This window comes from Xyrauchen texanus, chromosome 32 (assembly GCF_025860055.1).
Source record: "Xyrauchen texanus isolate HMW12.3.18 chromosome 32, RBS_HiC_50CHRs, whole genome shotgun sequence".
NCBI classification, from domain to species: domain Eukaryota; kingdom Metazoa; phylum Chordata; class Actinopteri; order Cypriniformes; family Catostomidae; genus Xyrauchen; species Xyrauchen texanus.
In genome coordinates, this window is record NC_068307.1 from 27,949,890 (window position 1) to 27,962,611 (window position 12,722).

Consider the following 12,722-nt stretch of genomic DNA (forward strand, 5'->3'; position numbering starts at 1 on the left):
AGCGTGTCACAAATCATTTTGGTGGGTGGGCGCAATGCAGACATTGGTGCATGATGCGTGTTTCTCTGTAGTTTCAACCCTTGGCTTCCCATTCAGTTTGTTGCTAACAACGTCTACACTAGATGTGAGCGACACGTCGCGACAAAAGCAAATCACTACTATTATAATAAATAATGCTGTCTACACTGGATGCGAAAGTTGAGTCACACTGAAAGTAAAGGCTGAAACATACTCCAAGTATGTGAATGCAGACGCATCTTGCAACACAAGCACAATTTCACGCGTTGTTGCATTCTGAAATTTGTCAGACTGCAAATCATTACTTAAAAGCAACTATCATGGCAACAGTTTTAAGAGAATATTGCTGAGCAAGTGAGTTAACGTCAATATATTTAAAGCAACTTACCAGAGGGGGGGGCCTAGGTAGCGAGAAAAGATGCTGACTACAAACCCTGGAGTCGCGAGTTCGAATCTAGGGCATGCCAAGTGACTCTAGCCAGGTCTCCTAAGCAACCAAATTGGCCCGGTAGCTAGGGAGGGTAGCATCACATGGGGTAACCTCCTAGTGGGCGCTAGAAAGTGGTTCTCGCTCTCGGTGCGGCATGTGGCGAGTTGTGCGTGGATGCCGCGGAGAATAGCGTGAAGCCTCCACCCGTGCTACATCTCCACGGTAACGCGCTCAAGCCACATGATAAGATATGCGGACTGGTGGTCTCAGATGTGGAGGCAACTGAGATTTGTCCTCCGCCACCCGGATTGAGTGTCATTACGCCACCACGAGTACTTAGAGCGCTTTGGGAATTCCAAATTGGGGAAAAAAATAAAAAAGCAACTTACCAGAATAATAACATATTCAGTTTAAATGGCACAGAGGTTTGAAGGTAACTCTTTCGCCCCCTTGAGTACTGAGATTTGCTCCCACCATGGTAATGTAAGAAGGCACAATAAGCATGTTCAGCCAGATTGTGCGTTGTAATACATTAATTCCAGTTTAAGTCATCAGTAGAAAAGAAGCAGTTTTTTTTTTTTTGCAAAATGTTTTCAACTTGGATCTGGACTGTTTTTGTTCAATTTAGTTGTAAGATATCAGCTAAATTTTCATTCAGTTATTTTTTGGAACCCATTTAATCATTTGTAAACAAATAGTAATATATTATAATTGTAATATAACTCAATCGTGCACCTTTAACTTTTAAAAACTTTCATGCTTTTATTTTGACATTCTGAACTCTCCAGGAAATCCAGTAAGTGTGTCTGTTTGTAGGCACGTTCACAGTAGTTTAATTCGCTTCTTATTCAAATTCTGGTAAAATTAACCTCCGGTGCCATTCTAAATGCATATTATAAGTGAACCGAACTATTGAACATCTACATCTGAGATGTTGTTCGTGAGTAATGCTCAAATATTGCTCACCGCGTGAAGGCTAAAAATAGCCGCGAGTGTGTGTGTAAGCAGCGCCATTCACTGATGCACTGGGGCTGCGCGTGCATTTTATTTATTTACTTATTAAACACAACCTTTTGTAATTCACAGAGCTATCGCACGTGTTCAAGTGGCTTTGAATAAAAAGCATAAGTCGTATGAACTACTTCAATTATGTTTTTATGGTCCTTTCGTAAGGACCATAAAACATTTTAATTTTTTTGAGCTTGACAGTAACAAACATGACTAACACACAGTATCGGATTTGTATCGAGATCGACTGGTCAATACCCGATCCGTCTAAAAGCTTCAGTATTGGAGCCGATACCGATCCAGGTATTGGATCGGTGCATCCCTAGACATGACTCATGAACCTATCTGTCATGTGTGAAAAATCCTGAATTAATAGGAGAATGAAATAAGCGTTTAGAAGTAGATTAGATCCGGGGGTCATGCATTGGCTATTTAGCATGTCCCCATCAGCCTCTGCTGGTAGATGGAACTACACCTTATGGTGGCCAAAATGTATGTTTCTCCAATCATGTCCATTAAAAAATAACCATGTATTTTGACGATTTTATTTCCAAGCAGAAGTATTTCATTATATTATAGCAGATGTTTTACCAATAACAGAGTGTTTTTGCAGAGCTCTTAAAAGTGGTCTAAAATCATTGGGCAAATCATTTTGGTTATACTGCACAAGTTGGTGTTATGCCAGATGTTCATACATTTACAGAAATATATATATTTTTATATACTTTTATATTATTCTCACACAGCAAAGCCAACTTTAAAGTGGGTATTGTAATGTGACTTACAGAAATAGTCCTGCGAAACAGCAGGCCTACAGTTTATAACAAGGACATCTACTAGAATTAATCTAATTCAACACAGTCTTTCTATTATAGTTAACATCATGCGAATAAAGCTCTTGATAAGTCAAGGACAAATAACAACCAAATTATCATTCAAAAGAACACCCAAATATCAGTCAGTTATGTTTTGCATACACCTACAACTGCTTTCCAATTCATAAAATAATTAATTGTGTGAATCTTTTGGGTATGTTTTATTTTTTTAAATACGATTATACATTTTCAAGATATTCAAAAAGAACTATTCATGTTTTTGTTAGGCACACAGTAGATTATTAGGCTAATCCACAAGCAAAAACAGTCAACCAGAACATTTTAAATAAATACAATAGAGTTTTGATTGAGCTTTTTATAGTACCTATTAGCTTTGAGGCAATATATATGCTGAATGTCTGAATAATCTTTTTCTTACAGGAAAATTGACCAAATACTGATAACACTCAGATCCTCTTGCACTCTACTGAATGAGAACTAGCAAGTTGTATATCATGGTTCAAGGCTGTAAATTGGCTAATTTAAAAAAAGGTTTAATGGAGTGTATAGGAAATGAATACATCAACACAGAAAAAAAACTGCACTCATCATGCAAATTTATGTTGTCTTAATAAAATGAAAATGTGGTGAACTGTTCCTTTAAAACTTAAATGGAAATGGGATGGAGAAAGTCCCCACAGGAACCTCAAAAAACACATGAAATATTCACCAGCATGTGCACTGCAAGACCAAGACTATTTCCATTCCTCCTCCGGAAACAATACCTTAAAAAAAGATAATTGTTCCAAACCAGTTAAAAAAATTAACAACTACTTAAACATTCTAATTAATAAGCTTGAATATACTGCTAACATAGACTATGCAAGAATAAATGACAAGAATGGCAACCATCTAGCCATCTGGAATAAAAAACATAAATAAAATACATTTAAATAAAAAAAAAACATTAAGATTCTGATGAAGACAATATTTTCTGGTAACACTAAAAATTGTATATTTTTATATTAGTGAAATACATTAGCATGAACTAACAATAAACAATACTTTTACAGCACTTATAAATCTGGGTTAGTGTTAATTTTAAACTTCTACAAGACATTAATGAACACTTGTACTTGTACTATTAATGAACACTGTGTATCTACTAATTAACAACCAAGATTTAAAAATGCTTCAAAAACTACAGTTCATGATGCGTAATGCATTTACTGTTAACGAATAGAACCTTATTGTAAAGTGCTCTTTATAAGACATTTTGCTAAATGTCATCATGCAGTACATTCTAATGACGGTAGATGGTGAAACTTTTTGGTTGGTGTGATTTCAGTTTCTTTGAAAATTTTTAAACATCTCTCTCTCACCTTAGCCAAGTACATTTATACTCAGTTTTTCACAATTCCGTCTTTATTTCAGCATTTATTTATTTTTATCATGTTCTCAGCGGGTCAGAGGTTTACATCCACTTTGTTAGTATTTGGTAGCACTGCCTTGTGTAAATTGGATCAAACATTTTGGGTAGCCTTCCACAAGCTTCTCATAATAAGTTTCTGGAATTTTGGCCCATTCCTCCAGACAGAACTGGTGTAACGGAGTCAGGTTTGTAGGCCTCCTTGCTCGCACATGCTTTCTCAGTTCGGCTTTGTGATGGCCACTCCAATACCTTAACTTTGTTGTCCTTAAGCTATTTTGCCACAAATTTGGAGGTATGCTTGGGGTCATTGAACAAGCTTTAACATCCTGGATGATGTCCTGAGATGTTGCTTCAATATATCCACAATTTTCTTTCCTCATGATGCCATCTATTTTGTGAAGTGCACCAGTCCCTCCTGCAGCAAGGCACCCCCACAACATGATGCTGCCAACCCCATGCTTCACGGTTGGGATGGTGTTCTACAGCTTGCAAGCCTCACCTTTTCCTCAAAACATAACAATGGTCATTATGGCCAAACAGTTCAATGTTTTTTTTCGTCTGACTAGAGGACATTTTCTCCAAAAAGTAAGATCTTTGTCCCCATGTGCACTTGCAAACTGTAGTCCATTTTTTTATGCCAGTTTTGGAGCACTGGCTTCTTACTTGCTGAGCAACCTTTCAGGTTATATAGAATTCGTTTTACTGTGGATATATATATTTGTCTACCCGTTTCCTCCAGCATCTTCAAAAGGTACTTTGATTATGTTCTGGGTTTGATTTGACCTTTTCACACCAAACTACGTTCATCACTAAGAGACTGAATGAATCTCGTTTCTGAGCTGTATGATGGCTGTGTGGTCCCATGGGGTTTATACTTGCGTACTATTGTTTGTACAGATGAACGTGTTACCTTCAGGTCTGGATGAACCAGACTTGTGGAGGTCCAAAAACAATTTTCTGAGGTCTTGGCTGATTTCATTTGATTTTCCCATGATGTCAAGTGGCACAAAGTTTGAAGTTAGGCCTTAAAATACATCCACAGGTACACCTCCAATTCAGTACACCTCCTATCATATGCTAATTGGCTTAATGTCTAAAGCCTTGACATCATTTTCTGGAATTTTCCAAGCTAGTTTAATAGTCAATTAAAAAGTTAAACAATTGTTGGAAAATTACTTGTGTCATGCACAAATTATTATATGTACTAAACGACTTACCAAAACTATAGTTTGCTAATATTATATTTGTGGAATGGTTAAAATTATTATTTTTTCAATTACTTCAACCTAGGTGTATGTAAACTTTTGACGTCAACTAAAGACATATTTAAAAAAACATTGTATTCAGAAAATTGAAATGCATAACATTATTGTGGCAGAGGAGTTGGCTTTGATAAGATGATACTAAAAGAATTGTTTAATGTATTGCTTACTTGGATATTGTTGAACAAAAGCCAATCATTGGCCTACAGTTCACAGCAAACATTTTACATTTACATTTATGCATTTGGCAGACGCTTTTTATACAAAGCGACTTACAGAGCACTTATTAAAATTTTGCAATTGAATTAGTCAATCAGTCCGGGATTTATTATGAGGGCTTAACTAAGGACTAGGCTTGGGATCAAGGCCTTTTTCACGCATCGGTAATCGGAACATTTTCTCGATGATTATCGATATATATACATTTTTTCATATACAAGTAGGGCTGCTTGTAGCAAAATAGTTTTGTCTCTTCAGACATATTTCTCAACACAACTTTAGTAAACTGTGAGCAACAGGGTTAATTAAAAAGGGGTCACACACCGGACGCGTCTGGTGGATGACGTGGCGCGTTGTAAAATTCTAAACTATTATGCATTTTCTACAAAGGTATGAACATCGCCAACACTCTGTATCAACATTCTAAAGTGTCACAGAGCGCAAGTCGCATAGTTTTCAATTAAATTCGACAAATCTTTATTTACTGTAACATAACTGGATGATATATTGTGTATAATTATCTTTCATAGAGCCTACACAATGTATTTTCAGTAACAAGTATTTATTTTTTATTGGTTTGATAGCTTGAATCAAATTACTATGCAAGGCTACATACAGAGAAATTACATTAAAAAAAAACTTCACGCAGTTACACCAGTTTCACTAACCTTCAAAAACTCATCAACGTCACATTGTTCATTATTGAAGTACAAGCTATCTGTGCCGCTTCAGCTCGTTTTGTGTGTGTGTTTGTGCGCATGTAATCGGACAATGACCGGCTTCAGTAAATGGTATTTCGCCCAACGCTATTACGCCAGACTGTTAAACAGAGGCCAACTGAGTGAATTGGAATGCACTCCAATTGTGCTTCTAATTTAAATGTCCGATAATTGTAATATATTGAGGTCTCAAAAATTCATGGATAAAATAATGTGCAGATCAATAATTTATATTTTATTATTATTATCCCTACTAAGGCTTTGAGCGTATCAATTTGGTTGCATTGTGTAATAAAAATTTTTTTAGGTCGCTGTGTCAAGTTAAATATAGATTAATACTTAGAAAAACACATCTTGAGATCCGAAGTTTGAATTTGAACTTCATCAAGCTGCGTTTTGAATGCAAGAATATGTCATCCTATTGTGCTGTCTGCTGAAGGGTTGATTTTTCTTTGTATAAGCTACGCATTGCCTATACAGCTAAAGTTTTGCTTACTGAACCCTGGAGATAACAGGTGGTACTTCAAGCATTAATTGATCAGGAATACTCCTTATTATGGTCTGGGATAGAGCTGGATGATAAGATTTTGGTCATATATCATAATAGGAGTAATTTTATTTCACGCTAGCAATATAAATCACTTTATGGTCATTTATTTTTAGAAAACCAATAAAAATAGGTTTATAACTCTTATATAAATTTCTCTTTATTTGGAACTTCACAATAGACAAAAGAAAAAAAAAACACTTGGTTTTAAATCAATCATACAATAATGCTAAATTTCTTGAAGAAACTCAAGATCTTCCAAGAGCAATGCAACAAAGAAAATAATGCATAGGTTAACAAATCTAATGAAAATAAACACAATAAAATATTCAATAAATAAACCCTTCTTCCAAAAAAAAATTTAAAAAAAAAGACGACAGAATTAATGTGGTATTTTGGCTTCTATAATATTAGTTTGCATGCTACACTTGGAGGTAATACAAATAGCTTGTATTGTTAGTTATTATCGCTGTGCGAAGCGGTTTGCAGAATAAACTTTCCTGCTCCGTGTTGGCTTTTGTAAACCTACACCACAGATGTTGCACCTGTTTTAATAACAAGCTCCTCTTCATTTTCTTAACTTGTTTGGGAGTCGTCCCATTCTTTGGAAATGCTTATCATGGTTTTACGTAGTCAAAAATGATTGAGTAGCACCACAGATCCCACTTTGCGCTCTTCTGTAAATACCGGGAATACTGCTGGACTCACATGCTCTTTCGTGCTCCAGAGATAGTGTGCACGACACACACATGAATAACATGTGCGTGTAAGATGAGAAGCATATTAAGTGCATATGAAGAGTAAAACGTGAGATGAACGTCACTGAATTTGCTTGGGCGACCGCTGAAAAAAAAAAATCAATGCCATGAAAACCCCATCCATGTTTCTTAAATTCTCTCAGTCTCACGTGAAGCCCTGCCTACCGATAGATAAACCCACACTGCGCACATTTATATTTACATAACACAACATACACGATATACAGTCAGGTCCATAAATATTGGGACATCGACACAATTATAATCTTTTTGGCTCTATACACCACCACAATGAATTTGAAATGAAACAAATTGTGGTGGTGTATAGAGCCAAAAAGATTAGAATTGTGTCGATGTCCCAATATTTATGGACCTGACTGTAGCTAAATCTCAATCGAATGACATTTTATATCTTCAAAATGATATACACTCACCTAAAGGATTATTAGGAACACCATACTAATACTGTGTTTGACCCCCTTTCGCCTTCAGAACTGAGTTAATTCTACATGGTATTGATTCAACAAGGTGCTGAAAGCATTCTTTAGAAATGTTGGCCCATATTGATAGGATAGCATCTTGCAGTTGATGGAGATTTGTGGGATGCACATCCAGGGCACGAAGCTCCCGTTCCACCACATCCCAAAGATGCTCTATTGGGTTGAGATCTGGTGACTGTGGGGGCCATTTTAGTACAGTGAACTCATTGTCATGTTCAAGAAACCAATTTGAAATTATTCAAGCTTTGTGACATGGTGCATTATCCTGCTGGAAGTAGCCATCAGAGGATGGGTACATGGTGGCCATAAAGGGATGGACATGGTCAGAAACAATGCTCAGGTAGGCCGTGGCATTTAAACGATGCCCAATTGGCACTAAGGGGCCTAAAGTGTGCCAAGAAAACATCCCCCACACCATTACACCACCACCACCAGCCTGCACAGTGGTAACAAGGCATGATGGATCCATGTTCTCATTCTGTTTACGCCAAATTCAGACTCTACCATCTGAATGTCTCAACAGAAATCGAGACTCATCAGACCAGGCAACATTTTTCCAGTCTTCAACTGTCCAATTTTGGTGAGCTCTTGCAAATTGTAGCCTCTTTTTCCTATTTGTAGTGGAGATGAGTGGTACCCGGTGGGGTCTTCTGCTGTTGTAGCCCATCCGCCTCAAGGTTGTGCGTGTTGTGGCTTCACAAATGCTTTGCTGCATACCTCGGTTGTAACCAGTGGTTATTTCAGTCAAAGTTGCTCTTCTATTAGCTTGAATCAGTCGGCCCATTCTCCTCTGACCTCTAGCATCAACAAGGCATTTTCGCCCACAGGACTGCCGCATACTGGATGTTTTTCCCTTTTCACACCATTCTTTGTAAACCCTAGAAATGGTTGTGCGAGAAAATCCCAGTAACTGAGCAGATTGTGAAATACTCAGACCGGCCCGTCTGGCACCAACAACCATGCCACGCTCAAAATTGCTTTAAATCACCTTTCTTTCCCATTCTGACATTCAGTTTGGAGTTCAGGAGATTGTCTTGACCAGGACCACACCCCTAAATGCATTGAAGCAACTGCCATGTGATTGGTTGATTAGATAATTGCATTAATGAGAAATTGAACAGGTGTTCCTAATAATCCTTTAGGTGAGTGTACATATATATTGTCATATCGCCCAGCACTAGTCTGGGGACATAATTAATTGCATAATTATTTTAACATGTTAATTTTTCTTAATTAATTGCACTGAATTAATGCGTTAAATCAACAGCCCTAATTAAAATATACTGCTAGTGATTGAAGTGATTTGAGTCCCCTGTTTTCTATGTAAAAGCACTTTGAGTGTAGTGTCAGAAAAGTGCAATATAAAATTAATTCAAAATATATATATTAAAATAAATAGGTTTGTTTTTTGTCTTCATCAAAGCAAGAAATACTTCAGTTTTAAATGTTTAATTGTATAACATAATATCAACATGAAAATAGCACGTTATGACTCTGGCTCTAAATATCTCCCAGTCATGCTCAAACACAGGTGATGTCCAGGAAACCTAAAACCATGAGATTCATCCGCCAGAAGACAAAGAGCCAAAACACAACTCACGTAAAGTGTTCTTTCGCAAATTGCTAGCAAAGTTATGTATTGCAGCATTAACATAAACTCTTCTAAATAACACAAAAAATGAAACAAGTCTCTAATCTTTACATTTATATTGCACAAAGACACATTATATAACAATTAATTTTAACATTTACTCGCCCTGTCCAGTACCATGCAAAGCAAACAGAAATCCCCTGCCCCATTTTAGATCAATTTAATTTCCTGTATATTTAAAGAGAAGTTAATTAAACTCAAAACAATAAAATAATTCAGTTTACTTAAAAGGTGTCTGTTTCATGAACTCAAAACTAAGATAAATTTCTAAATTCTAATCAAGGAAAATGTTTTTTTTACTAATTTGTATGATTACATTTTTCCCTCTTCAAAACAAGTAATTATTTTGAGAATTAGGGTTTACAGTGATATCATTTTGAGATAACTGTAAATAGTTAAACTGAGTTGGCTTGCACTGGTGGGCCACAAGCGCAAAACCAGACGTACACTCCAAGTTTCCCCCTGGACCACTTGAGACATAATAAATGTTGACAATTAGTGCAAGTTAATATATACAAAAATAAAATAAAAATAGTCAAATAAAAATAGAGATGGTGTGAAGGGATGCTGGAAGAATTATGGCTGGAGAGAGGTAAGAGAGCTTATAAAGTACTCTAGCGGTGATTGCAATTTGATGAACGTGCTCCTCCTGAACATTCATTTTAGAACATTTCATGTCAACTACTCATGTACAAAAGATAAAGTGTTTGCCACTCAGGTGAGACAAACAGATAATAGATGGATCATGTCAGGATGGTTAGAATATTTAAATAGTTTCAGAAAGTGCTTTTGAATACAAGACTTTTTGTAGTGTTGAACTCTGTCTGTTTGATAGAAGCCTGTAATCAGTGTTTCTAACAGCTTGTTGCATGAAGAACTTAACGATTCTGTCCTGGCAATGTTGTGCAATCAGATGGTGTGCCTGAGCTGCGGCCGGCACATCATACCATTCATGCAAGTTATGCAGCATTCGCAGCCAAGTCTAATGCATTTCGCACCCATTTGCATGAGGCACAACAATATCCACCTGTTCTCACTCAGTAACTAACTGTGCAACTATGCTGCATACAGCTCGACTGTGTAAATGTAACTCTTGCTGAACTTCTATGAGGTCTTCATTGTTCTGAAATCAGAAACCTGTTGAGCAGGTCTGTGCACTCAGAGACTGCTGATCTGGCCATGAGTGTGCTCTTGCATTGTATGTAATGCTATTACACACGTTACAAATCAGTCTGCAGTAGAACATATGTGGCATGTTGCCCATTTTGGCTTTTGTTTCATCAAAAATATTTCCCAGCATGACAATCCAAAGTAGGGTTTACAAATAGAATGTTCTCTCACGGTTACCAAATACTGCTGGTCCTCAAGAACTTTTGAATGTCATAATATCTGGGTGAAGCTAGCCACCAAGGACCTTGTGTACAGCCTACATAACTACATATACGTGAAAAAAAAACATCCTGAGGCCAATACATAATGAACTAAATTTCAAACTATGCTCATGCCAGTTGCAAACACAACATTTTAGTCAAACAGTTCTACTAAAATTACTAATATTGCTGCACATTTGTATTGGAGATTTAAAAAGCCAAATGATGAGACTGTCATTATAACATTATTAACTACACAAAATGCAGACAGAAGGGTTTGACATGGTGACAATAATACAACTAAATTGTCTGATACTCTTGTTTAGAATGAATGGACTCTGAAATCATGTCTACTTTAATGAAACCCTGCTGACATGTTCAAAACCAGTTCTGTAAATCTTGCATCAGAAAGTAATACTGACAATCCTATAACACAATTAAAAGCATTAGGCAGTAAGTGCTAAATGCATCTTGTGTGCTCTACCTTAAATCAGAGGGAATATCACTCAGCTAATAGGAAACCTTTAAACACTGTACCACAATAACAGCAGTTTGGCTTGGTCCAAATAGACCTGTAATGTATCCATCCATATTCAGTATTTATATTATGAACATTGCAAAGTACAGACAAGGTCAATTATTATGATTTGGGCTATCAAATTAAATCATCAAAGTAATTAAACGTAATTCAATTCAAGATATGTAAAAAAAAAATAAAAAAAAATACTTAAAACACTGTTAACATCTGATTTAACATATTTCCTTTGTTGTAACACAAAATTGACCACAATACTTCACTGACATCTCAAAGAGATGCACAAGGCTATTCCTATACTCTTATGTTTTCTGATTAATAAAAGGTGAAAAGGCACTGAGATTTGTTAAAAGAAAATAGAAGATGTGACACAGTTACACACATCTGCTCCACTGTTTCAAAAGACACATTTAATATCAAAACTTTATACTTTAAACTTACAAAACCTTCTGTCTGGAAGATAAACACTGGCTTCCAAAATATGTATTTACTGACGAAAGAGAGAATACTTTCAGCGATAAAACACTAACGTTTCGACATTTTGCAAAGTAACAAACGCCATTACTAAGAGTTAGTGTGCTTATGAACTTTCCTTTCATTTAAGTTGCTGTTTCTATATAATACCAATATAAATGTATCTGTCTTTGGCTATATAAAATAACGGCTAGATCAACACTAAATTGTAAAACAGATTTAACCTTGTTTACAAACACAATGTGCCCATTAAATTACATTAGCCTACCTATAAACTCCCAATAGAGTCCAAACTGCAAACAAACCAAAAAGTGTGTATACTACTTAATCGGAGACTGGAGGTTTACTCACCAGAGAAAGTTGTTGAATTGTTGATCCGCCATGATTATCGCTGCAGGAAAAAAAAAACCGTGTGACGTTAGAGTGATGTCATCATATTCATCACTGCCAGCGACGCGACAAACTTGAAGAAAGCGTTATATGCGCGCGGACACTGTAGGGGGCGTTCCAGCTTTGTCGCGTCGCTCGCTTCAGTATGGTGCGTCACTTCTTAAACGTCCTGATAGTAAAACTTGAGATCACCTATCTATTGGGGCCCAGCCAGCGATCACCATGAGGAAAATAGCTTTTTAAATGTGTTTTTTATTTTTTTTTTAATGTAAAAATGCAAATAGGATTCTCTGTGTGTGTGTGTGTGTGTGTGTGTGTGTGTGTGTGTGCGCGCGTGTATTTATCACTTTGTGGGGACCAAATGTCCCCATAAGGATAGTAAAACCCGAAATTTTTGACCTTGTGGGGACATTTTGTCAGTCCCCATGAGGAAAACAGCTTATAAATCATACTAAATTATGTTTTTTGAAAATGTAAAAATGCAGAAAGTTTTCTGTGAGGGTTAGGTTTAGGGGTAGGGTTAGGTTTAGGGGATAGAATATAAAGTTTGTACAGTATAAAAACCATTATGTCTATGGAAAGTCCCCATAAAAC

At 36.4% G+C, this 12,722-nt stretch overlaps 1 protein-coding gene across 1 annotated transcript in view; it reads right to left on the reverse strand.

The window, feature by feature from the left end:
* LOC127625900 (RAF proto-oncogene serine/threonine-protein kinase-like) overlaps nucleotides 1-12,197 on the reverse strand; it is a 65,089-nt gene extending 52,892 nt beyond the window's left edge. Inside the window, exon 1 of the mRNA XM_052101344.1 lies at nucleotides 12,090-12,197. The gene's annotated coding sequence lies outside the window, so the exon portion shown is untranslated. The remainder of the gene's footprint in view (nucleotides 1-12,089) is intronic.
* Nucleotides 12,198-12,722: the final 525 nt, after the last annotated feature.